This window comes from Passer domesticus, chromosome 1 (genome assembly GCF_036417665.1).
Source record: "Passer domesticus isolate bPasDom1 chromosome 1, bPasDom1.hap1, whole genome shotgun sequence".
NCBI classification, from domain to species: domain Eukaryota; kingdom Metazoa; phylum Chordata; class Aves; order Passeriformes; family Passeridae; genus Passer; species Passer domesticus.
This window is the reverse complement of record NC_087474.1, coordinates 128,337,791-128,364,091: the sequence shown is the minus strand read 5'-3', so window position 1 is coordinate 128,364,091 and position 26,301 is coordinate 128,337,791. Positions and strand designations below refer to the sequence as shown.

At 38.8% G+C, this 26,301-nt stretch overlaps 1 protein-coding gene and 1 long non-coding RNA gene across 3 annotated transcripts in view; one reads left to right on the top strand and one right to left on the bottom strand.

The window, feature by feature from the left end:
• Positions 1-26,301, top strand: part of NCOA2 (nuclear receptor coactivator 2) — a 188,130-nt gene that overhangs the window by 54,972 nt on the left and 106,857 nt on the right. For both annotated transcript variants that reach the window (XM_064388841.1, XM_064388832.1), the window contains exon 3: positions 14,246-14,490. The gene's annotated coding sequence lies outside the window, so the exon portion shown is untranslated. The remainder of the gene's footprint in view (positions 1-14,245; positions 14,491-26,301) is intronic.
• LOC135280708 (uncharacterized) lies at positions 2,133-5,894 on the bottom strand. Its single transcript, XR_010347566.1, has 3 exons — positions 5,575-5,894; positions 3,572-3,638; positions 2,133-3,012 (listed from the first exon to the last, which is right to left on the bottom strand). It is a non-coding gene; the product is annotated as an uncharacterized LOC135280708 (long non-coding RNA).

Genomic DNA, 26,301 nt, shown 5'->3' with positions numbered 1-26,301 from the left:
CACCGAATGCAGTGAATGCTGTGGTGGAGTGCAGAGGGCAGCACAGTTGGAATTTGTGTGGTTAGATGCATTATAATTCATCCATGTGAGGAAACAGTTTTCCTCAGGCAAGCTCATTTAGGTCCTAACTTGATTTTCTCTTCCTGTGCTGTAGTTGTTTGGGGGTTTTTGAGGTACATTAGTGTGGAAACAAAGTGAGCAAGATCAGAGCCCTTATTGTCACGTGAAACCTGGTTTTGATGGGGTGAAGTGATTTTGTGAGGGGGTTTTTTGTGCTTTTTCCTCTTTCAGTTTTATAACTTAACTCTGTTGAACATTGAGAAGGCTTATATGGATGGAAAAACAGCACTGCCTCTTCAAGACACAAAGGTAATAGCAGAAAGATGTAGCCTTAGGATCACTTACTTCCACTTGGTATCTGCAGATGGTTTTAATGGCTTTAGTCTCCTGCAGATACTCAGCTGCACTCATGCCAAATTAACTATTATCTTGTAACTGGTTATAAATACCAAGGAATAAAATTTGAATAAAGCTAATTTATGGCTGGAACTCCAAATCTTCTCTTGTAAATATTACGTGTCTTATTTCATTCCCCTTTCAGTTCATTGCCTTTAGCCTTTCATCAGCTCTTTGAGGTGAGGGAACCCAAAATGCATTGCCTTAGATCACAGGAGTCATTTAGGTTGAGAAAGACCTCAAATAGGATTGACCCCAACCATTTACCTAAACACTGGTTAGAGTGAAAGGTTCCAGGATGTGCAGGGTTGTTGCAAATACAAGTAAGCGCACAACTTGCTGGTACTCAAATGTGTATGTAATAGAGGTTTATTCTGTCTCTGTGGATGATTAGTGGTACATGTGGAGTGAGTGCTCATCGTCTTTCTGGGAGTTTGCTTTTTTAAAATATTTTTTAAAAGTTCTGTACTTTGAGAGAAACTCTAGAAGCTCATAGAAGAAATTCCTGTTTTGTAATGAAATGGACATTTTAAATGGCTACTGTAGGAAGGGTTCATACAGCATCACAGAGTTTTTGGTTTAAAGCTGATGTAGCTCTTCCTTCTCTCTCTAATAAACAACCACAAACTTCATTAGCTGCAGTAATTGTGCAAAACCAGAAGTAAGTTATCAGATCATCTCAAGTATATGGGGTGTATGTAGCAGAAAGGAAACTTGTCTGCTCCAGATGGTGCTTTGCCTTGTGAAGTGAAGCTTTGTTCCAGAAATGCAGACGTACACGTAGTGAACGAAAATGTATTGAATATCCAAATAGTAAAATGAAAAAAACTGTGAGTATTAACCAGTATCACTTGGGATTGGGTGTTCACGGTGTTTTTCTTCTGTTGGTGCGTTCAGGGGAAGAGGGAGGTGGCTTGAGGGGTTTTTTTTGGGGAGTTTATTACTTGAGAAAAGGCTTAGCTGTCTGTGTTTTCCACTCTGAGATGTGGCGTGAGTGTACTTTCCTTGAAATAAAAAAAATTACTTTCTTCTAATTATATAGAAGTCCAAGCTTAGGAAGTATTAGGGAGTAAGCAATTAAGAAATCTTGAAAGGTTATGTGCATGCCAGGAAAAGATCCCATTCTTTCAGTGGCTATTAATTACTGTCATATATGGAGATAAGGTAACGTAATTTTAATACTTAAATTTTACTCTTCCATTGTCAAATTCTGCTATTTCATTGTCATGACATTTTGTTTGACAAATAATTTTGCTGAAGATTTCAGCAATGGATAATTAACCACAGCTGTGGCAGAACTATGCAAATTTTTGCATGCATTATTGCTAGTGCCAGGTAAAAGTATCCCAAGTAAACAGAAGGGGACAGTTGATTTGAGGTGGATTGATAAACAGATACTTCTCTCTGTGTACTGAAAGCATGTTTTCAAGCAGTTGTTTGCTTTGTAAATTTAGTTATTGTTACAGAATTTGATTCTAAATATATTAACAAGTACTGCTGGAAGAATACTGGTTTTCGATTTCCAGCAACAAAACAGTATCAGTATTTCCAAAATATGCCATTAAATGTAATTGTTTTCTTTCTTGGTCTCAGCCTTTTCCCTTGATAATGCTTATTGCTTGTGACCATGAGCATCCCACTGCATCTTTGGAGATGATTTACATAGATCCAGATGTGTTGTATGTCCATATTTTAAAACAGAAGTAGATAAATACTTTTTTTGGCATTAGTGCAAATACTTCTTGGGAAAACTCTGTGTCAAACCTACCTCCTGAGCTAATGTGTTGATATGGGTGTTGTTAACTGAGCTCTGTACAGCCACAATCTCCTATTGTGCACTTTTATTTCCTTTCCTACTTCAGCTCTTCTAGCTCTGAGTGTTTTTAGCACATCTCTGAGTAAGAGCTCAAACCCAAATTGTCACTTTCTAAGTGAGAGATTCTGGGCAAGTTTGGGGTTTTTTCCCCTCTTATATATTTTAAAGACTGGTTTCAGAAAATCCACACTGCTTCATCTCAGTTAGACTATAACCTTTTTTTGGTCCAGGTCCACTGCCAACTTTAAAATTAAAATGAAAGTGAGCATTTCTAGTAAGTTTAAATATTTTGTGGTTTTTTTAATGTTATATTTAAATATATGTGTAATGACTGTTTAGTTTTGCCTCCTCTTTTTTCCTATTCCAAGGAAGCTCATATGGTCAGGTATTTAAAAATAACTCTCTGAAAAAAAACTCCTGGAGTCATGTTTACTCACATAAAGCCCCAGCTGAGATGGGCCTAATGTTAAGCTGTGGAAAGTGCTGGGTTGTGCTGCTTCTGCCTCTCCAGGACCAGGCTTGCAGTGCTGTGTTGGTGATGCTCCATGCTCGTAACCATCCTCTGGCTCATCACAAGTTTTCTTGTGACAGACACAATTAGTTTACTTTCTTATCTTGTTTGTGACCCTGTAGCTTTGCAATAACTTGTCTTTCCAGCTGGCCAACACCTCAGCAGCAACTGCCTTCCCTGTACCATCTCACCTGTAGCCTTCCCTGCCGGATACCTGGCTGCTCCTTTTCTGAAAAAAAAAAAAAAAAATTTTCTTAAGACTTCTAACACACATGGACTATATTGCTGACACATTTGATACTTAGAATACTTAATTCAGGGCTTTAATGATGATATTAGTATACTTTCTCATCTTCAGGGTAGTGGCTCCTAAAGTTGCTGCTAATTGCTGTGGATCTGGGGTGAGTAGAAGCCCTTGCAGAGACTTGTAGGACAATATTTGGAGGTACTTAAGCAGGATTCCCTTTTGGGTTTAGTTATGTAGCTTAGTTATCTGTATTTTCATACAGATTTCCTTTGTTTTCCATGAATCTGTTCTGACTAATCCTTTGGCCTGTATTTCATTAAAAGTGTTGACTGCAGAATGATGGTTTTGGTAATAGATGAAACAAAACTTTTCCTTTTTTCCTTTGCGTGTGCATGTACAAAATAAAAAGTACAGGATGACCTTTTTTATTTGGTAATTGAGAAAGTGCTTGACTTTGTTAGGAAAGCCGTGGTATTAAGAATACCAGTCACTAGTCTTTTTAAAATTACAGTATGGTGTATCAGTTCTCGCTCTCACTTACCCTCATTCAGTCCGCTTCCCATCCCCCACTGCTCTCTCCCTATTTTTAGAGGCAACGCAAAGCTGTTCTGCTTCAAACGAGGAACAAAGATTAGGTTAGAGTTTTAATGTTTTGCAGCAGATTTCTAAAATGTTAAATGAGCCATATTTGAGCATCGTATTCCTAAAACAGTTCTAAATTGTTTCTGTGTTGTATTCATGAATGCTGCATTTGTTTACTTCTAAAATTTTTACTCCTTACCCTGAAACCATCAACAGATTATGGCTGAAGTTTGAATTGTGGCAAACCTGTGTGTGAGGAGCACAGATTCCCTTCCCTGTATGAGAAATGGTGCTGTGTAACATTCCCGGTGCTCTTGTGAAAATGAAACTGAGGCTCAGAGTCTCTGTGCTCCTGTGATCTGCAGACTGCATACTGAAGAGAGGACTATTAGAGAAGGCTGTTTATGTGGTGGTGATAAGAATCACACGTATTTTCCAGTGACCTAAAGACCTTGCAGATTTTAGTAAACTTTGAAGAAAATCATGTGCATGTGTGCATCTTTATCTGTCTTGATAAATACATGTAGCTTGCATGGAAAGGTGGTGTTAAGACTGCTAGTGTTTACATATGTGTCAGATGCAAGATTACAAACTGGGTATGGAATGAGGATACTAGACTTCTAGCATATGTGAAGCATATTGCATGTTTCACAAGAATTCCTTGGTTTAATGGTAAAATGATTATTTACAATACTTAATAATGTGGGAAACATTTGTGAGTTAGCTTGCAGTTCTTTTTACCTTAAAGAATGCAATAGGTAAAAAAATGCATTGCCAAAACAGTGGGAGAATTCAAGCAAATGCTGTCAGTATAGACAGATACAGTGGAATCTTAGCATAGCCAAGAATATTTCACTTGAATAAAATTATTAATTAGTTATTTCAGTTGCACAGTCACAGATTATAAAGTGTTATGAGTGCTGTTATTCATAAGCCTTCTGTTGTAAAAAATGTAAGAATGTGATACTGGGTGTGTTTACTGAAAATTGAAATTTAATATTTTTCCCTGGATATAATATAGCATGCACCTGATTTGATATGAGAAGTAGTTTTTAACAGGGCAGCACATTCAGTTTATCAAAGCCATCTAGCTATTCTTGTAGCTAAAAGCGAGTCAGTTATTCCACCCTCCTAGTTTTCTTCTATCTTGAAAGCCCCATCCTCCTAAAAAAAAAGTTTATTTTACTATCTCAGTTTGCCATCAGACCTTTCAGCTTAAGGCCTTGCCCTGTCTGTCCCCATGACAAATTCTGGATACTCTACAATCACTAGTGAGGTGATGAAACTGTCACTTAAGCATAGGTGCATGCAGTGGGGCATGGAGCAATGAGCTATTAAAATTTACATATTTATACAGCATGCTTATCCACCATTCCAGGGGACCTCATTTTATATCTTTATGCAAAGCTCATCTGGAAAAAAAATCTAAAACTAATTTAATTTGGCATTGCCATTAGGGTGGTTTTTTTCCTTTCTGTGTTGAACTGTCAGTTCAGGTTTTTGCTTCGTTTTATAAAGGGTTGCACTAACACTCGCTGAAAGACACGAAAGTTTCATCTTTTGTGAAGCTGATACTGAGAACAGGTCATAAAGAATTATGGAATCTACACATGGCTGAATGGATCTGGGCTTTTACAAAGCAGGTTTGACACCCAGCCAGTTTTGGTCTCTGCAGACCTAATAAATGAAAGAGATTTTTCCACTGCCTTGTCACAGAAAACAAAAACGCAGCTTATTGAATTGGCTGTTCACTGCCAGTTGAGGAAAAAAATTGTCATTTTCTTGCCCTGTATAATAAAAGCAGTACTAATTAGTAGAAAGCACCTAACCAATCTTACATGCTTTTCATCTAGTTTTTGAAGCTTTTAAAAATTCTTTTTTATACATATGATTGTGGTAAGAACTTCAGAGCATTTCAAATGTTGTTAAACTTCAGCAATCAAATTGCATATTTTCAGCCACCTCTTAAGGAGACAGGAGTTGTTACAAGAGTCTCTTTCAGAGTTGCACTGTTGGTTTGCAAACTCCTTCTGACATCTATAAAGGCAAAACAGTCCTTTTCTTCTTTTTAAGTTCAAAATAAACCTCTAATTGGTTTATAGGGCCTTGGACTCAAGTTGATGGCACTTGTGTTTGTCTGGGATGCAGAAGGAAGACATGAGGGGAAGAGGGAGCCCCTTGCATCTGGTTAGCAGGCCCAGCTCTGTAATTGCCTGGAGATGAAAGAACCATTTGATGGTGGCCGTTAACACCTTCCAGTGTAATATCCCCAACTGCCTCTGCCCATCCTCCTAGGGCAGCTCACAGAGTTGGCACTCTCATAGACCTGTCTCGTGCCCAGGAGGATGATAGATGGGAATGAGGATTTGAGTGGTATGGGAAGTGGGGTGGAGGAAGGAGGAAGTACAAGAGATGTGAGGCAGGAAACCCTGGTGTTACCGAAGGATGGTTTACAAAACCTTTTGAAGTCTGTTGATAGAAATGGGAATCTGTCCTGCTTTCATGCAAGAGGAGAAATAGAGTTAGGCATGCCAGCTGGCCACTTCTTAAAGAAAAAAAAAAATTTGCATCTGAAGGTGGTTGGTTTGCATGCTCAGCTGCCCTGTGCATGTGCAGTGGTATCAGCCACCAATGTGATGCAAGAGCTGGGAGTCTGCACGGCCGTGGACAGGCGTGTGCACCAGTGTTTCCACATGTCCCCGGCTGGAGTGGCTACTCAGAAAACTGGAAAATGCAGTTGTCTCGTTTGCAGTCATTAAGGTAGCAGTAAAACTGGCCTGCCTGGTTAGAAACCAGTCAGGTAGCAGTCATATTAATGACCCTTAGCTTCCCAAAAAGGGGCTGAAGGGAGGAGTAGTGCTCATGTGACTCAAGGAGTGGATAAGGTGGGTCAATAGTCTGTGAAATAGAGGAGGACAGAAACGTGGCATGGGGGTGTTCAGGGTGCTCTGAATAGGTGCAGTGAGCGTGACCGATCGTTGCAGCAAAGTGTGAAGCTCTCTTTACCTCCTTTAATTTATGTGTAGTCAGAATTTCTTTGCACTCTACCTTGCATGAGAACATTACTTGATGAAAGCTGGGGACTGCAGTTGCGCTGAGCTGTAGGTATAGCAGCTTTTCCACTCGATCCCACTTGCACTTAATGAACACTTGAAACAATTAAAATATTCTCTCTCTTTTGAGAGATGCAACTTAACACCAATTGTGTTCAACAGAAACAAAAGCAGTTTCTTTATTTCTGGGGATATCTGCAGAAAAATCCTGGAACCAAAGAAGATGAGTCACCAAATTTAGTCATAACACTGGAACTGGTTTGATATTTAGAAGAACTGAGTAGCACTTTTGGGACAGTTTTTTTTAGAAATTAGAAATTAAATATATATGTTGTGTTTGTTTTATATTTTTACAGATAATGTTCAATTTTGTTTTATATTTTTATATAATGCTCAACTTTATATTTTATATATAATGTAATCTATGTAAATGTATTATTCTTAGTAAATTGAGTAGATTTCTCTCATTTGAAATGTGTATTTAAATGCTGTATGTTCTTTTGTGACTCAGGAATGTGTAGGATTAATATATAATAATTCTCTCTTTCTGTGTTGTAACTGTCACTGGAGGTATTAAACAATTTTGCATTTGGGGAGATTGTGATAGAGAAGCTGTCTCCATGGGTTTCATAGTGAGTTAATGGTGTCTTGACTTAAAGGGGGAAAAAACCCCATGCTTGGCAAGGAATTAAAAAAAAAAATCAGTCAGCACAATTTGAACCAAATACTGAAGTTAGTGTTGATTTTTCTTCCCTCTTTGCTGAAGAACTTACAAAAATTTCTGTAACTGCTGCACTGTGCAGTTTGCAGTGTATCCACCACACTGGCTGAAGGTGAGAGAAGTGCCACTGAAACCGTGAGTGGGGCAGATTGATGTACTGGGGGCTTTCCTTAGTTCTTGTACAAGGACCTGGGACAGGCAAGCTTTTTTGTTAAATGCTTCCATAAGTTTTTGAGTATGTTTTCCCCTTACTAAATTTTCTTACTGGTTACTGCTATCACTTTGTGAAATTAGGCATTTATAATGCTGGTGCATGGTATAGTTTTGCCAGATTAATTAAAGCTATCAACTATGCATTATAGCTTGGAAACTGCTGTTTGGAGTATTCAGAGATTCTTTAACCTCAGTTGGAAAGAGACAGGAGATGGCAATAATCATCAGATTTCAGAGGGCTGGTCTTCCTTAATCAAATATACTTAACTGGCAGTGAAAATGCCTGATCCTACTCTTTGGGCTAGCAAGAGTTAATCTGTGTATGCAAAAGGGAGAAGCATCAAAAAGTGACTGAGGCTGTTTGGCATGGCAGGATAAATTGAGTAGCATAGGATGAATGCAGGAAACTTCTTAATAGTGAACTCTTGGGTTGGCTCAGTACTCTGGTGTGACAGCACACTTTGAACATTTCTTTCCAGAATAATGTGATGGTGTTTGGGGTGGTTTCCATGAGAGGAACCATTTGTGGGTTCCAAAGATATACCAAAAAAGAGATTATTAAGTTTTACAAATGTAGCCCAGACAGTAGAGGAGAAATCAGTGTATTAAATCAGAGCTGTCAAGCACTGAGGCACCAAACTCACATTTCATGCACAGTATCTGTTAGAAAATATTCTCTGCTCCTTCTCATCATGGATTTGAGGCTCATAATCTAAAATTTCTGTAGCTAAGCACACTGTTGGCATAGCAAGGTATTGTAAAAAAGGACATTTTATGCAAAGAAATTTGCAAATTAGGCACAAACAGTATAATAGAGGTTAATAGAGTTTAGTATTCATTATTTTGGTAAGGAACCTATGCATAACATGCATTTTTATGTCTTTAGGAGCAATAATATTTCTCAGTTCTGTGGAGAACTTTCTTGTGTCTCTGGAAAATCTGTGAATTATATAATGTAGTTTTGAATTTTTGAAAATCACCTTGGTGGAAACTAAAGCATAGTTTGATAATAGTCATAAAGCCCTGTAGCAGAAATGGAGGTTTGCTCACAAAAATATAGGGTCACAGTGTATTTCTGTTGCAAGCCACAGTAATAAGAGGGAGGTAACTTCAAAAGGTTTGCTTTGGTTCAGTACCAAAGCCAAATGTGTGCCAGGAGTCATCTTCACTTTGATATATATCCTAAGAGCCACCTCAGTGGCCAGAGAATACTACAGGGGTATATGCATTTATTCTAAGGACTTTTTGTTGACTTTCTATGCAAGATATCCTTGCATCTGTGCTGGTACTTAGTTTTGCTTTTATAATTTTGGTTTAGTTTAAAAATAAGTTAAATCACACCTAAGTGATATGACTTCTGATATTCAAAAATCTGAGACTCAGGTGCATTGTCTTGAAAACAACAGACTATAAGTAGATTTATTTTAGTAGACAGCATATGGGTTACGTACTGCTATATACCTGTTTACTATTTACTCTGTAGCTACTTTGGCACTGTTGTTCATAGACTAAGGAAAACAAATTCTCTTTTAGAGTACATGAAGTGAGGTGAGCTTAAATGTTGGTTTCAAAGAAGTGCTCATAACGTAACCAAGCTTTAGTCAGCCAGATCAGTGCTTGAAGTGCTGGAAATTGCTGTGGATCTCAAGAAAAATTCTGTGGGGGACATGAGCGGATGTCCACAAAGCTATGACATGTTGACTCTTTGCATCTAGTGTTTCCCTCAATACTTGCTAAAGAATGGAAAAGTCATTCAACCTGAAGAATATTTGACTGAAACTGAATTACCTTGAACTCACAGTGGTGGCTAGTTAACAGTAGAGGGCTGGTGTTGTGGGTGCACATTGTGCTTGACTTGCTTTCTGAGTGTGCTAGTTTAAAACCCAGTGGGAAAATTAAAGCCACTCAAGCTGCCCCATTCCCCCGCTCCCTTCTGGTAGTGGAGGAAACACTAGGAGAGATTATAAAATGGAATCACAGTTTGCTGGAAAATTGCAATAACCACAGCACTGCTAATAAAAGAAAGTAATAAAGTGAGTGTTTTACTCACAAAAGAGTATTTACCACTGGACAAACCAAAACACTTCCCGAAGAAGAACCCAGTGTGGATTCCCAGCCAAAGGCAGAATGGCAGCTGGCCCCATGCTGAGCCGTGTGGTGGATGGGAAAGCAAAGGCAGTGTGGCAGGGATGCTCCCGGCCTTACTTCCCTCCCAGCTGGAAAACAGTGGGAAACCAGACTGAACCTGGTGGGATGTGACAGGGCCTTGAAACAGCTTAGAGGACCCTTCCTCTTGGCCTGACTGCGGGAGCGGGACTGGGACGCTCGGTGGTTCCAGCTGCATCTCGGGCTCTGGTCACAGCTCCAGAGGCTGCTGTGGCTGCCATGGGTGAGGCTTGGGCCCATGTGGCTCCAGTGGGCTCCATTTTCTTTTTTCTGGGGCTCACTGGTGCTGTCTTTCAGCACCAAAGCAGAAATGCTGCGGTTCAGAGGAACGGGGAAGGGACTGCCAGCGGCAGAGAGGGACAAGGCCTGCAGGGCTGGCCCTGAGAGCTGCGCACGCCCTCCCTGGGTTCTGCTTCCAGCCTCAGCTTCCTCCTGCTGGAACCATGTTCCCACCATGGCGGGGTGATATGGAATTAAACAGTGCTGGAAACTCCATCCCTTTTTCCTGCAACCAGGGCACCAAGGCAAGGGCTTTGTTTCATATAGCAGTGAGAGACAAAACTAAGGGATGCGGTGCCACAGCAGTTGGAAGCTGTACATGCTGTTGTTGTCAGTATTGGTACTCACTTTTTTTTTTTTTTAATAATATGCCCCAAGTCAGTAAATTCAATGGAATACAGGTAGAAGTTCATTATTCCATTTTAATCTACTTTTCAGTGTGAAGGCAAGCTGTGAGCAGCTGTGTGCAATGTATTGTGGAGCAGTAACCTTAATGTTAGGAGTCTGTTAATTTGCATAAGAACCATAATGTTTTATACTGAACTCATTGTGTCATGTTATTTGAACAGATTGAAATGAAAGAATAAACTACACTATACATGTTGATCAATGCATGAAGTAGTTTTTGTGTTGGTGCTAGGATTTTATAGTTATGTAGGATTATAGAATTCTTTGGGAGACTTCTTGAGATGAAGAAAGAATTATGATTTTGGGATTTTTGATTATTGAAAGTTCTAGTATTGTAGGAAATTATTTTCCTTATGATGATTTAAAGAACAGCTTCCCTAACAGAATTTATAACAGAATTCATTTTATTAATATAGAGAAGAATCCCTCACCAAATGAAGCCAGTGTTGTTGATCATAGCAAGTACACTGTTTGCATTGTAGTGTGGCTTTGTGATAATTGTATTAGCAATAAAAAGCTGTTGAAAGTTTTCATGGAATAATTTGCATTTCAAAAATGCTGAAAACTACTTAAAAAAAAATAGAAAAAATAGAAACAGTGAATTTATGGACTTGGATGAGTCTTTGCTGTTAGGGAAAATACTTGATACACTTCAGCCAGCTGTCTTAAGTTCTTGTAGGACTCCACTGTTCTAAAGAAGCTTAGTCTTTAGATGTTTATTTCACTGCACTGAGCCTCACCTTTTTCTTGACATATATAACCAAGTGTTTATACATTCACAAATCTTATATAAATACATGCAATCCTAGAGCCTTTTCAAGCATATCCATTATCAGTGTTTTATGATTTGTTTTACATTAAAGCTTTCCTACTTGAAGTAGTGTTTTAGTCCATAAATACTGATTTTGATGACAAAATAATTGGGTTAGTTTATGTTAAACAAACACATAGCTTTTTTGGAGGTCTGCTGGATTTCAGAAGAGTTTTTAGGATCACATTATAGTGGTCTGTAGGAACAAATTCCATTGCAGTTGCTTACAGTTGAGAGACAACTAGCAGTGGCTGATACTTCTAATCACTTGGGCAATGCTGTATGAATTCAGATACTTTCCTTTTTCTTCACTGAAAAAAGTCCTTTGCTGACAGCAAATGTTTATACTCTGCCAAATGAAATAGTGCATGAAATTCTGCTCTTGTTTTTTAAGCAAGAAGTTTTGTGTAGTTTCCATGATTGTACATTGAAGTACTGAAGTTTCATTCAACCTAGTTATATTTTTCATCTGAACTGTAACTACTGATCAAATAATTATTCTGGCTTTTAAAAAGTACATATAGCTAATATGGATGCTTGATAGCCAGTTTCATTGCTAAATTGAATTCAAAACATGATAAAATTATTTCTTAGTAATTTTGGAAAATGGTAATGAGCTTTTAATGCTCATTTTGTTTTACACATTGAGATTGAAGCTTCACAGTAGATTTTCATAAGAATTCACATAATTGTTCTAGGAGTGTGCATGTGGGTCCCATACTACTTTTGCCATAGTTGTTAAGACTTAGGTGCATCAAATGTCTCTAGACTAAATATGATCTTGCAGAAATGGCTAGTAATTCCTTAAAAATAATTATTTCTTATTGAAAAATAAATGTTATATTGCATTTAATCCATGTCATAATTAGCATCTGTCTTGTGAGCATGTGACTGTTTTTCTTTTCCTGGTCTCCTCTTCTGGACCTTATTTGTACAGAATATTTACAAGAGCCACCGGGAAATTGTTGCCCTGTTTGCTCTTACAAGCTCAGTATAAAAATCTGTAAATTGGACTTTGCTCTAAAAGAATGTTATCTGTTTTGAGAGGTTTTCCTTTTTCTTTTATATATATTCTTTCCTTTGTATATTGACAGCATGCTGCATTTGTTTTTCATGCTGAGATAAGTAACTAAATAGCTAGAGAGAGAAAAGGAAAGAAGAAGCTTCCCAGTATTTCATTTAAGAAGGCTATTTCCACTCCAGGGAGGGGCAGGTGATCACAAGCAATAGTACTGTGTGAAATTATTCTTCCCTTTTGTAACTTACACAGGGCTGCTCCTGATTTACTGCAAATGGAAAGTAAAGTGGTTTTGCTTAAATTCTCTCTATTAGCTGTGTGTGACCTTAATCAGGAATGAAGCTAACTCATTTTACTTCAGGTCTTCCTGGCCTAGAAGTATTTTTGAGCAGCTGTAGCTTTTCAGGCAGTCATTGGTACCTCCAGGATGAAAACATCTGAAGAAATGCTGGCTGCGCTACGTGCTGTCCGATGATGCTGTTTGCTGTATTGCTGTAGGCATGCAACAAAACTGGTGGTGAAGGCAAAGGCAGCTTGCATGGCATGGTGCTCACTCCAGCCCTGTCCACCCACAGCTCCTGCTCCTCAGCTTGACCACTCAGGTGGTAGGATTTGCACAGTTCTTGATGGAGTGAGCTGAATGAGTTAAGCTGTTAAGGGCTGAAATGAGAGTGCCAGAAGTTGCAGTAAGGAAGACTGCCTGGTTCTTCCCAGTATAGGATGTTCCTTGGAGTTTTTTATAACTTTACAAAATGTTAGCCTTTGGGGCTAGGCAGTTGCTGCCAGTTTAATTTTTTTTTTTTTTGCTGCTAAAATAATTTAGCTCTCTGTGAGCATGTGTGGAAAAAGTTGTTTCTCATTGTAGATTAAAAAAAAAAAGTCACAAACAAACAAAAAAACCCCCAAAAAACCACAAACGAAACAAAAAAAAAAAACTAGTCTTTTTTTGGAAATGCTCCATGTCCCTCCCTTTGAAACAGAAACTAGGAGTTGGAGTGTGGGAAGTGCTGGTGAAGGGGTCTGGGGAAAAAGAGCCAATTACGAGTCACAGCTTTGCCTTTGTCAGCACTGCAAAATTCTCATATCGAAACAAACTTTAACTTTTTTAAGAAATGACATATCTCACGTGGTGTCTTGGGCATATGAGAGGTATGTGGCCTGGAAGAGTAGAGGGAAGCTAGGTTTGTACCCTAGTGCCCGAGAACTAGAAGCAAAGCCATGGGACATTGACTTGAGTGGGACACTAGTGTGGTTCTGGCTCTAAAATGCCATAGACTGAGAGCAGGGGAGGCAGATGTGGTGGGAGAGTGAGAGATAATACTGGGGCAATAAAGGAAGAAGGGGGAGTAGTCAAGGGGAGAGTGTGGCACTCCTAGCCAAGCCTGGAAGTGACTGAGCTGGGAGAGATGAAAATTCTTGGGGAGCAGGGTAAGGAGAGACTTGGCAGGGGTGCTGAAGGTAGGAATGGAGAAGGACCAGGGCTTGAATCAGCATTGGCCAGAGGATATGGCTTGAGGAAAACAGGCAGAGAAGTTTGTTCTGGAAGGTCCAGAGATCCTGAATGTTAAGTAAACACTCTTTGATTTCAGTAGAAGCTCTTTGAGGATGTTTTCAGTCATCACCTATGGCTAATTTCCATGCAGAGAATCATTTCACATTTGCAACCAATTTGATATTACTGTCCCACAAAAGCTACATGGTACATTTAAAGATTTCAAACCAGCTGCTGGTTTTTTGTAGGTGCCTGTGTGACAGTGTCTGATGTCTTCATTTCTTACTTCTAGAAGAGGTGAATGCAAACATTTTTCCAGTGTGGCAGTGTCCAAGTCAAGGATTGTCAAAACTGAGCTTATCTGTTCAAATCTCTTTTGTTTGGCCCCTTGTGAGGAAGCCCCTGAATTTAATGGTATTAAGTCACGTGCTAATGTGCTGGTTTTTTTGGTTGTTTTTTTTTTTTCCTGCAGGACTCCTGCTCTGTTCCGTGCACAGGATGGACTTGTTCTGGGAATGAATCTGGTTGATGCATTGGAGAAGGCTGTTCTCTGGAGTACCCCTGCCTCCCTTCCAGCAGAAGTCGGGACGTGCGTGGTGGACGAGGCAGGGGATTTTAGAAAGCAGGAGCCATTCTGGTGCTCTGTGCAGCTGCATGCTGCCCTGGCGAGTGGGACTCCCTTCCTGGCTGTGCTGCAGACTTCTTAGGTGATGCTAGGTAAGTAGCTCAATCCTGGCTTTTCTTATGCCTTTGCTCACTGTGTCTTGCTTTCTTGTGGATGACTTGAGATCTTCGGATCTTGCTTGGAAAAGTACTGACCACTGGTGGCTGGGGGTGAGGCCGTGGGGGTTGAGGTTTGGAGGTGCTATATAAAGCACAACATAATGCCAAGTCCTGTGAAAAAATTAGGTCTGAGTTATGCCAACCTGGAGACAAAGTTGTCTTCAGAACTGGAGAATCAGTTTTGACCTTCAAGCTGTCACTGCTTTAGTTAGGAAGCTAGGAATAACACAGTTATTCTAGGCTAGAGTAACAGAGTAGGGGTAGGACTAACCATTATGCTGATGAAGCACTCAGCTGCACCATTGAATTCACAAAGAAATCACTTGTTCTGTCTTCCAAAAAAAAGTTTGAGTAGTGTGCAGTAAATCAGGTATAGGACCATACTCCAAATGCCAAGACTTAAACAGATTATTGTTTTGATTAGTGGTAATTTTGTAAGTTTTTGAACGGTGCAGAGGTGCTGTGGAAATGGTATGACATAACTGCGACGTTTACCATGCCACAAAAGCAAACAAAGGCAAAGTTTAGGTTTTCTGAGATTTAGCTTCTGATATCTCCTCCTATGAGTGCTTGCATCCAGATTAGTTTTAGTGTAGACATTTGTATCATGCAAGATGATTTGGGGTGCAAGAAGCACAGCATTTTTTTATGCTGTCAACTCAGATTATATATGTACATAAAATTAAAATGACATGTAAATTCATCATTCATTGCAGGCACATGATTCTTGTGCCTGGTTATTGTATCTGATACTAAGTAGTGTTTGTAATGCCCACTATCAAAATGACTTGGAGTCTGAATTTCATCTGCATTTCCTCAATTTTGGGGTTTGTATTTTCCCAGTGTGATGTTCGTAGTTAGATACAATGCTGTTGTAATCAGTAGATAATAGAGAATTTTTTGGCCAAGGCATGGTTAAGCTAAATATTGTTTCAACTTAGCTAAACTGAATGAAAAAAAAAAAAAAAAAACCATTAAATCAGGTTTTATGAATTAACCAAGAGCATGTTTTCAATGCCTAGAAACATAGTGTGTTTGCCAGATAAGCTATTTCTCTCTATTGCAGGGAAGAGAGAGAGTAAAAAACTGTGAAGGTTTTATAATGGCTGAATATTATATTAAATACACAGAGTAAGAATGTACGTTCCCCTTCCAGCCTGCTCACAGGGGATCTACTACATACAGCTCTGTGAAAGGCTGCACTAATGCTTTAGGTGTTGAGCAATATTTCTAAGTGCTGCTTTCTAAGAAAACATGAGGTATTTTTGTTTGACTACTGCTGTGCAGTATGCAAGTCTTTCTTTAAATCTTTGAAAATAAACAGAAAAAGGCAGTGGGGGTGGCAGGGAAACAATCTGTATTTTATGAGCAGAAGTTAAAAATGAAATTATTTGCTTTATCTAGAGCATTGAGAGTTATGTTGCAATTAGACTGATGCAATAGCGTGCATTACGAAAGGATCTCACCACTGGCAGAGCCCGCTGCAGGAAAGCACGGGGCTGGAACAGCAGGGGTGTTGTGGGCCTGCAGGGCAGCGCGCTGGCACAGCCACACCGCGGAGATTATCAGCTCATGTGGGACAGGAACGCCAAGGAAAACAGAAACTCTGCCATTCCTGCGTCTCCCATAAAACGGGGGGTGGGGGGGGAGAGAAGGAGGGTGACTTGTTTTTATCAATGTGCCTACTTTATTTCAGTGTCACGTCTAATCCGGTGTGGAAAATGTTTTCTGTTATGTCAAAGAACGAAGGAATGGAAATGGCAGCTAATTATGAGCTAATATACTTCAAATGCTGCTAATAAGAGTGGAATTTTACTCAGCTCACTCTGTTTCTGCAGCAGAAAAGTAAAATTTCTCTTGAGTCAACTGAAACATCTGTTGAACAAATTGGTTCAATTTCATGAGTCTGTTGCTAATTCAGAAAAGTAGATGGTGTTTTATAAGATCAGTAGAGTCAGGGGGTTACAGCCCATATTCTTTACTTTTCTTACTATTATTAAAGTAGTTCATGTCAAAATGTTTTGTTTTTATGAATATAGTAATACTGTGATTAATGCTTCTAGTATTTCAAGCTTTACCTTTGGTTTAATTAGTTTTCTTCACTGTTTTTAATCAATATTACTAATAGTCTTCAAAGTTGTGGGCTTCCAGCTTTGTTTCAAGCTCTTGGTAGTGGAGCAGTTGAGCAGGTTTTTTTTTAAAAAATTCTCTTCCAGTACATTTCTATTTCTAATTTCTGTTTCTCTTTCTTTGTTTCTGCATTTTTACCTAGTCTGTTTTACTTATAAAGTATAAATATTAATATAGTTTTAGTTGCTCCTATCGCTGTTTTCTCATTTGGACTGATTCTTTGTAGATTTGCAGATGTTTGTAGGTGACAAAGCAGTTTATGGCTTCACATTCTAGTTGCCTAAGAATATCTTAGAGTCAACGAGCTGACATGAATAATAAGAAAAGAAAAAAGGGAGACATTAAGAATAGTTTTTCCGATATTTTGTTCCCATGTGTCATAAATGTTTTAATTTTATCTCATATACATACATGCATCTTCGAGTTCTCAGGTATATATCTTAACACTATCATCACTGAAAGGAATTCACAAATGTAAGATCATAGTTAAGTTCTGTGTGCTTTACTGTTAAATATTATAAAATCATTGCAAGTCCTTCCTATGTTCTACCTGTAACTGGCTGTAGTACTTTGACATACTTGAAGGGGAAAGCTGGACTTTGACTTTAGACAGTGAATATGTACTTTCTTTGTGCTGTGTGTATAACATGGAAGATACAAGATTGGCATTAACCATGTGCATTCAGGGTAATTGTAAGCTATGATATTTTCAGCTTTGTGGTCAGGGTGTCTATTTAGAGTAGCTTACTGTATGAGGGATGTGGATGAAAGTTGATAATACTTTCTAATGTTACTTAAAAAGTGAAGGAAATGATCAGTTTATTACAGCTGGTTTTTAAGCTATAATATTTCTTCGTTATGTAGTCTTTAACTTAAAAGATAATGGAGGTATAAATAGAAGGACAGCAGTGTGGGATATCATTGCTTTTGAGGGATTGCTGACTGAGGAGGAATGGAGATGTATAGACAAGTTTTCTGAATGTGCACATGAGTACTATGTGTGCAAAAAGCTGCCCCACTGCCCATAAAATGTTGCAAACTCCTCACGTGTCGGTTTTGTCCCTGGTGCAGCTCACTGAGGCTGCAGATGACGTTCATGAAATGAAGTGAGGGGAAAGTTTTGTGGCTGAAATCCTGTGCCAAGTCTTTTTGAAGTTGTATGCAGCAGCTGTGCTGTAGCTAAAGAAAGGCTTTCTTTGCCTCCATCATAACATCTGCAAGGTCTTTAACAGCAGAATTGTTCCACTGTGATGTGTCATTTAGCTAATCTGGGTTGCCTTCATTAAGTCCTTTTTTCTTCTCCTTATTAGAAATGCTCACATTACTTTGGGAAATAAGTTTGCAGAGATCTGGACTTGAGCATTTCTGTGTAGAAACAGTAGGCTTCAGTCAGAAAAAAATAAGAAGATGAGTGGAAACTTTGTAGCTCAGTGAGTCTTTTCAATCTGGGCAGCTCTAGATGGGCATGGTGAATTGGATTATTATGTGTCCTCTCTTGTTTGGAGGTTAGGCGCTGAACATGCGGCCATTTTTTGTGGAGATGACACAAATGTGACATGATGGCAGCTAGCATTGGTCTGACAGCTTCCAGAAGTGTGGCTTGCACCCTCTGTGCTGAAGTGTTACCCCCTCTCCCTTGTGCCAGTGCCGCTGCAGCCACAGCTCTGGGCTGAGCTGGCTCAGAGAGCCAAACCAGAGGACAGCTTGATGCATTTTTAGTTGAGTCACTTGGCTGGCTCTTCACCTCTTCGAACTTTCTAACTGCAGAGTTGGACAAATGTTGCTGCTGAAGATGGCCTGGAAGGGAGGGATGGCAGGACCTGCCTCTTGTAGTTGTAAATTGCTTTCTAAACCATGCCTTGGTTGAGAAGGCAACCATGGGAAGTGTTTTTAAGAAACGTCTCTTGACTGCATATTGTGTTTGCTTCTAAAGTAGAGCGAAATCAATCAATCAGGTGAAATTTTGAAATTTTAGCTTTAGTGTTTCTTTGAGTTGAAGGTTTTTACACAAGGACTTTTAAGCGGAATTTTTATTTGGTCTTCTTTCCGCGTGAGACTAAGCATTCTGTAATTGTTCACTCTGTAAGCACTGTGAAGCTGGTGAGTTCTTAAAGCCTAAAGGGTGGGATCTAATGGTCGGAAATATGAGGTTGTGGTCTTGGAGAGCAAAACAAAGGTGGAAGAAATGCTGCCCCTTCTGTCTCTGGAGGATTTTGGCTATCTTGACTGTAAATATCTTGGATTTCGAAGGATACCTGACTTTAAAACAGTATATTCCAAACTAAATGTGGAGGAATAAACTGTAAATTAAATGGGAGTGTGTGGGGTTTTTTTGGTAAGAATTACCACATTTTATCATCAGGAGTTACTGGACATCCGTTTGCTTTCCGGTTGAACAGTAGAATCAGTCTTCCTTCTGTAATCTTGTAGGAAAATGACTGTACTGGAAAAGCAAGAGGGCTGATTTACGTAATTGTACTCATTGCAGAAGTTTGGTTTGTGAGTTCCAGTTCACATAAATAAGCATAATGAGAGAAAAAGACAGGAAACATGCTCCTGCCTATTAGGCTTTTTAAATAATATTTGCAAAATTATCTTCTAGTCAAATTGTGATTTTCTTCAATTTATGCTAGTAAGGCTGTGGTTATTCCCCATGCTCACTGTCTATAAAATTGAACATATACTAGCCACAATGAAGAATGAACGCTACACTGTGCAAAATAATAAGGTTTCCATTATTGCTGCTATTACAAATTACTTGAAATACTGCATATTGAATGGAAAAAGTTAGGTCTGCCTGCATGTGTAGTTCAGAGTGCAGCCTGCCTGCTGGGGAGTGTGACGCACCTGCCTCCTCATCTGAGAGTCAGCAGGGTCTGAGCATGCCCCGGTGGTAGCTGGGCATTTCAGTCTCACACGTGAAAAACATGTGTTTCCTAATGCCTAAAGAGCACAGCTAGGCTCTAGGAATAGATATGCTTGGCAGCACTAGTCCAAAATATGTATTTTATGTAGATATTTAAAAATAATTAGCAAAATAAGATCATAAAGTCAGTAAAACTGAGCACATTTGATACATTCTGGTTCCAGTGACGTTACTGTGAGGTAAGGGCAAGCAGACCACGACTTGTTTCAAAAACAGGAAGCGCCTACATTTATATAAATTGCATAGTTTCAGCTGTCATAAATGTGGTTTCAATGCAGTTGCAGGAGTAAAGCCCAAAGTAGTTATAACCAGCTTACTTCCTCTTCCAGTCAAAGTGCAAATAGCCATATAATTAACAATCTGTGGCTCATTTCTGTAGCTGGGTTAAGTATTCTGTTTCGCCTGTTCAGTCACTGTATAAACACAGAGGGAACTTGACTTGGTTAAGAACATTTTGAAACACAAATATCCCCAGTCATAACCAGATCTGCAGATTCACAGAAGAGGGTCTTCAGTTGCCCCTCGAGTTTGGCAGCAGCTATGAGACCTATGAGTGTGGCTGGATCTCTGCCAGGCTCCTTGGAGAAGAGTGATTCTTGCCAAGTTGGCTTCTTGCCATGGTAAACTGCATGGGGCAGCAAAACCTGCTGCAGAGCTGGTAGACAGTTTTTCTCTTTAGGGACTTCCCTTCTTACATTCCATTACAAATTGGCTTTATTCAAAGTCTTTTATCATTAATTTTTTGAGGACTGATTGCTCAGCTTTTTTGGACAGCTTTTTTCTGAGTTAATTCAGCCATCCTGCCTTTGACTCTACTCCATGCACTTAGTGTGACAGAAAAGCATGAGTACAAAAGGATAAGAAAGAGTTCCTCTTCTGTTCCTGTACACTCTCGGGTTGGTTTAAATATGCTTTAGGCTGCTTGGAGAGCCTTTGGAGAGAGCCCTAACTTTTCATCCAGACAAGGCCTGTACACTCTCTGTCTCTGCTGATATAATGCACTTGAGCAGCAAATACCTACTGAATATTCCCTATGTACTCTACTTGCTAGAAAGGACTGTTGAGGAGCCTTTCCAGGGAAGGTTTGCTCACCAATGAGATGTTCCGCAGGGAGGCACTGCAGAAAACGAAGCTGCAACACTGGCTGCATATGGTGATTGAGTGTGCCTTTTCTTCATGTGATAGGTAGCACTGCCTTTTGCAAAGCCCTCTGAGAAACCTTTAGGCAGAGCTCAACAATGATTCCTCTGTCCTAAACATAATGTAGAACATTTCCCTTCCCTTTCCTGGCTTTCCTCTTCAACTATCAGATAAATAGTGGAATATCATAAATTCATAGTGACCACCTTTTGTCTTTAGGCCTTAAAAGGACTATTACATCCTGTTCTAGTGTTTTAATTTCTTCAGGAAAAGCTGTCAGACCCATTTTGTTGAAACTGGAACAACCAGAAAAGCTACATCGATGACCAGCACCTTGACTCATGTTTGAATGGAGTTTGAAAGCAGTCTTAGCAGCCTGTGCATAGCAAACAAGATATGTACAGCAGTGATTGCAAACGGAACAAAGTCAGGGCAGAGTTCTGCTTTGAGCTCTATAGTGTTTTAGCTATGATGGACAGACAAGGGAGGACCAAAGAAAATAAGAGCTCCTTTGAGTCTTGTAATCCATGGTGGTTACATATATTGAAGTGTTTCTTTCATTCTAATTAAAATTTGGAAACTTTCAGGTTTATAATGTTTTTTTTATTGTGTAAGAGATTTCTTTCTATTCTTCCAATGTTGTTCAGAGAACATTCAGCTGCCACTCCAAAGAGTATGGTTGCACAGCTTCTGCTGCTGCGTCTGCTTACTCTGTGTCCGTAGGTAATAATTTATCATAACATCAATATAACATTACCTTTAGTCATTCAGAAAAGCCTTATCTTAGGTGCTTGCCAGAGTTACTCATGTGTTTCTTTGCTTAGCGTGACATGGCCATATTTTCCTTCATGGCTTGATTCCTACCCGGGCACAGGCGATGAAATGTGCTCACACTGCGCTGTGCTTTATCACTGACTGAAGGGATTGGACCGAGCTGTGTTCTAAAAGACAGTAGGGCCAGTCAGCTTGTTGCAATGAATGGATTGCTCTTATTCGTGGAGGAGTATCGTCCAAACAGTAGTCTCTGGGCCAAGACCAGCCTACAGGAAATTTCCATCTGCTCTGCTTTTTACCAAAGGAGATGGAGAGCAGCTTCACTGCAGCAAATGCTGCCCAGCAACTGGACTGCACTGGAGGCTTGCCACAATCCACTTTAGAGGGCTGGCTCTGAGGGAGTGGAGGAGCCTTCCTTCTCTTGTGGTGTGGCTTTATTTCCATGATAATATCTTGATAATATTTGTAGGATGGCTACTTGCAGCATGTGCAGGCTGGCCAGGTTGGTGACTATCCCAAGGACTAGGAAGTAAAGCCTGTGAGAATTAGCTGGTGGGAGGTTCTGCAGCCAACCACTGAAACAGAATTGCCAACTCCTTGTAATAGGTGACCTCTTTTAATAGAAAACCACATCCTTTAAAACACTTCATTAAAAATGCCCTTATCAACTCCAAGCTCCTCTGCCATATAAAAAGCACCTTATTTGCATATGAAGTAATTCAGATTCAAACTTCTAATTGCCATTTGAGAAGTCAAATACTAATATTTGAGTGGATTTTGATATTATAGTCTTGTATTGCCTTTTAGGAGAATCGCAAGATTAATTTGAGACTGTAACTATTAAACCAAAAAAGAATATGGGAAGATGGAAAGCTCTGTATATATATGAAACAATAATAATATTAATAAAATTGTATGTGTACTCTTCATTGTCATGCAGTGATAGTCTATAAAATTTTTATTATCCTGAGATAACATGCATATCCATTACATGAGAGCACTGAATACCTTTTTAATCTGTGCATATCATCTAAAGAAAATACTTCTAACAATTGTCTCCACACTTGATTGTATGTTTTTATCATCATAAAGTTAAATACTAAATTAAGATTTAGATTTTTATATGATTTATAATTTTTTTAACTTTTCTTTTTTTCAGCTTCATTGTTTTAAGAATTTTCACACCTAGGAAATCATTAGGCTCTTGTACTAATGAAAATGGTTTAGGCGAAAATGAAACAGTAGAAAAATCATGTACAAATTGGGTGATATCTTTAAGAACTCAACTTACTATGATTCAGTCAGCTGATATGAGAAGAAACTTCTTACTTTTTGTACGTGTATTTATATAAATAATCTGGATCGCTTAATTCCAGTACAGTCAAATGGAAATATATGTGGTAGTAAGGAGTTACTGCAATTTTTCTGGTCTCTAATTGTATAGCAGAATTGTTCTTCTTAAATAAAACTGAAAGAAAAAAATCTGCATCACAGATACCTCATTGCTCTGTGGACCTACATAAAATCCTGGTACTTGTAAATTCCCCTGAGCCTCATCAGGTTCCTGTAAAGTTTCTGGCTCTGGCATGAAAGATCTCTTTCCTGGGGACAGATAATTTCTCCTTATCAGGAATGGGGCCCATATGAGTAAACTAACCATATTATCAAGACCAGTGTTAAATTCTCCAAATTGCTCCAGTAATATAAAGAGTAATATAAATTCACGCTCAGTTGGAAACTTTCTAAACTCACTTTTTACATTGTAAGAAAATTAGAAGAGATGCACAAACTTACATAAAACGCTGAGTTAGTTTTATAGCATTTCTTTGCTACTGGATGGATCATCTTGGGGTTTGAGTGAGGTTTCCTGAATTCTCAACCTCTCTTCTTCAGTCTTTTTATCTCCTGATAAGTTGTTGCTCCAGTTGTTTGAGCTCTGCTCTAGATCAGACTGTTCTGCCAAGGTGAAAAATTTCCCTGTGTTGAGACATGTTGTAGATACCTCTGGGTACCTTCAGCCTTCTCTTTTGTGTTCTTGAGAGTCAGTTCTGTTGCCTTGTCTTTGTTTCTCCTTTTATACTGGGCCTTTTCCTCTGTTCATTTTGCTGCTGATAAGCTGAGTGGAGTAGGTTTCCTGTAACAGCATCCATCTTGCTTTCCCCTGGGTGAAAGACTATTCACTTGTTCCTGGCCTGGATCATAGGTGATCTCAGTCCTGTTAACAGATGTCTGAAAGCTGTGTGTATATGTGCGCACAGTTTATTTATTTTTTGTATTTATGTATATAATATGTATAATAAACATCTTGTATACAATTTTATGTAATATCTAATAGCTAATGTCTAGCATATGCCACCATGTTTGCCAGTTAGATGAACTGCTTTCATTGTTTTAATGTACTGACTTCTGTTTTACTTTGGGTTTTATTTATTTCTCTATGAAAAATGAAACATTTTGAGTAGTTTTTTCTGTTTTCCAAACATCTCATTGACTTAGACTGAGCAGTTTATGGAAGTAATATATGACTTCATGTATAGCATTCTAAGGAGATGTGCTTTGCACATATAAGGTCTTGATCTTTTCTGTAAGAGCTGCTAAATCCTATGTGTGGTCTTTGCTGTACCAAAGAAGTGAGATGGTAGACTGGTGTTGCCTTAAAATCTATATATTGTTTTTTTTTATTTGGGGTAATTTTTAATTCTGTCTCTTAGTAAATAATTTGACTTCATAACTATTAGAATTTTGCATGTGAATGTATTTTATTACCTGCTTGGAAATGGCTTCATGCTGTTATTTGATTGATTATTCTCTGGTTTATATTACTTCACTGATCACAGTGGCAAGGGCTGGTTTTATATTCTCTTGTTACATTTATGAAGGGTTTAGCAACTAAAAGTCAAACGTGAAATGGAGCAATGTAACTATTCATGCAAGTGCTGACTTGTGTTTATATTCTTGAAGACTGAACATACTTGTATAAATGCTAGATTAAAAATAATTTTAAACATCACAAATCTATCACAATTAATAGATTACAGTAAAATACATATCTGTGGAAAAGTATCTGGTTTTATCTCCTATTAGAAGTTAAATGGGGCCTGTGTGTCTGTTTTTCTTTAAAGACTGTCTAGCAAAATGTGCAAGATGGATTTAAATATTGTGGTATTACTTTTAGGTGATCTATTAGTATAGCCAGCTGTTTAGTTGGGTCCTTCTAAGTTAGCTTTCTGTGAAATAGCAAGAAGGTCAAATATTTTCCTTTAGTTTTAACCTCTTTTCCTATGGAAACAAGGCTCGTGAGGTCACACCGTGCACTTGTGTAGATGCACACACATCCCTTCAATTCTCCTCATAATCTTTTGAACCTATTGCTGATTTTGATCACACTTTTTGGCACAGTGGAGGGCTTGAAATTCAGATCCTGCAGGTTTTGTGAAAATAAGTAGCTGAGTATAGGTGGAACCACCTAAAAGTGCCCTGACAGAGGGAAAGGTTGCAGCATGAAATAATCTTGTTAGTTGTCTGGGAATCCTAGCGATGGGAAAAGAGAGGATTTAAACAAATGTCCCAGCTGTGGGAAAAACTTCCTTCAAAGCTTTCACCTTTCTAGACAGCGAAGTCAACCAACCAGGAGGTATAAATCTGTGGGAGATGAGGGTTAATTAATTCTGTTGTTCATGAAACTGCTTGTTCCCTTGATATTTAATAATAGTAATATCAGTAGCATAAATGTTTCCATGAAATATATTTTGCATATTTAGTTAAGGTAAATATATAGGGATATTCTTATGACAGTCCTAATTTTCAGAAACATTTTTCGTTTTTACTATGAACATTAATTTAAATGTTTATAAAACGTCTTCTCTCCCTATTAGTACAGATTGAGCAGTTCTTTCCCCTTACTTCTGAAATGACAGATACTGTGAATGCTTTCCAGCTCTGTTTTGTGTGTTGTTCTGGATTGCAACTAGCCAGAAATGCTGGAGAATTCGTGGCTCTATGATTGTGCTTCAAGGGAGTTAACTGGGAAGAACAAGGTCGGTACAGTATGCTTACTGAATATGGAAATAATAATAATTATAAAGCTAACCAACAAGAACTGTATTCTTAATAAAATGTGTGGGTTTTTTCAGTGTAATCATATGACTATATAATACAAAAATTGCTTTGAGAGTAGGTCAAAGATTACGCATAGCAGAGGCTTGTGTGATTGGTTATGAACAAGCGAAAATAGGGTAAACTTTTGACCCGGCAGCAGCAAATGGAACTGTGTAAAGCACCTACAGATGGCAGGATTTAACGTATAGTCGGTCTCTCGCCCTTTCACAGCAATTACGATCATATTACAGCAGGCACCGAGGGGAAGGCGCTCTGCAGCTCTAATACAGTGCGTCTTTGAAAGTTTTGAATATGCAGTTGCGTTTTGTTTTTGTAGGGCCATCAATTAGCTTACCAAGAAGAATTCCACTTTTGTTGCTCGTGTTTGACTTGACGAGTTCCTGACCAGCGTGCCGAGACCATTTGGAACAAAAAAATCATTTGAACGGTCTGAATAATTTCGATAATTCAGACTGCAGTAGATTTATTGCTAAGCTTGAAAGACTCAGTGAAAGTTTTGGTGCTGTTTTCCTGTTGATGCAGGCTTGAAGGGATGAGGAGAATGTGATTCCAGTGGGAGCTCTGGGAAACAGCACTTCCAATCAGCTCCTTGGATTCTTGTTTAGGTTCTTGCATCTTCCTAGTTGAGTTTTGAACCAGTTTAAAGTTTGCAGAAT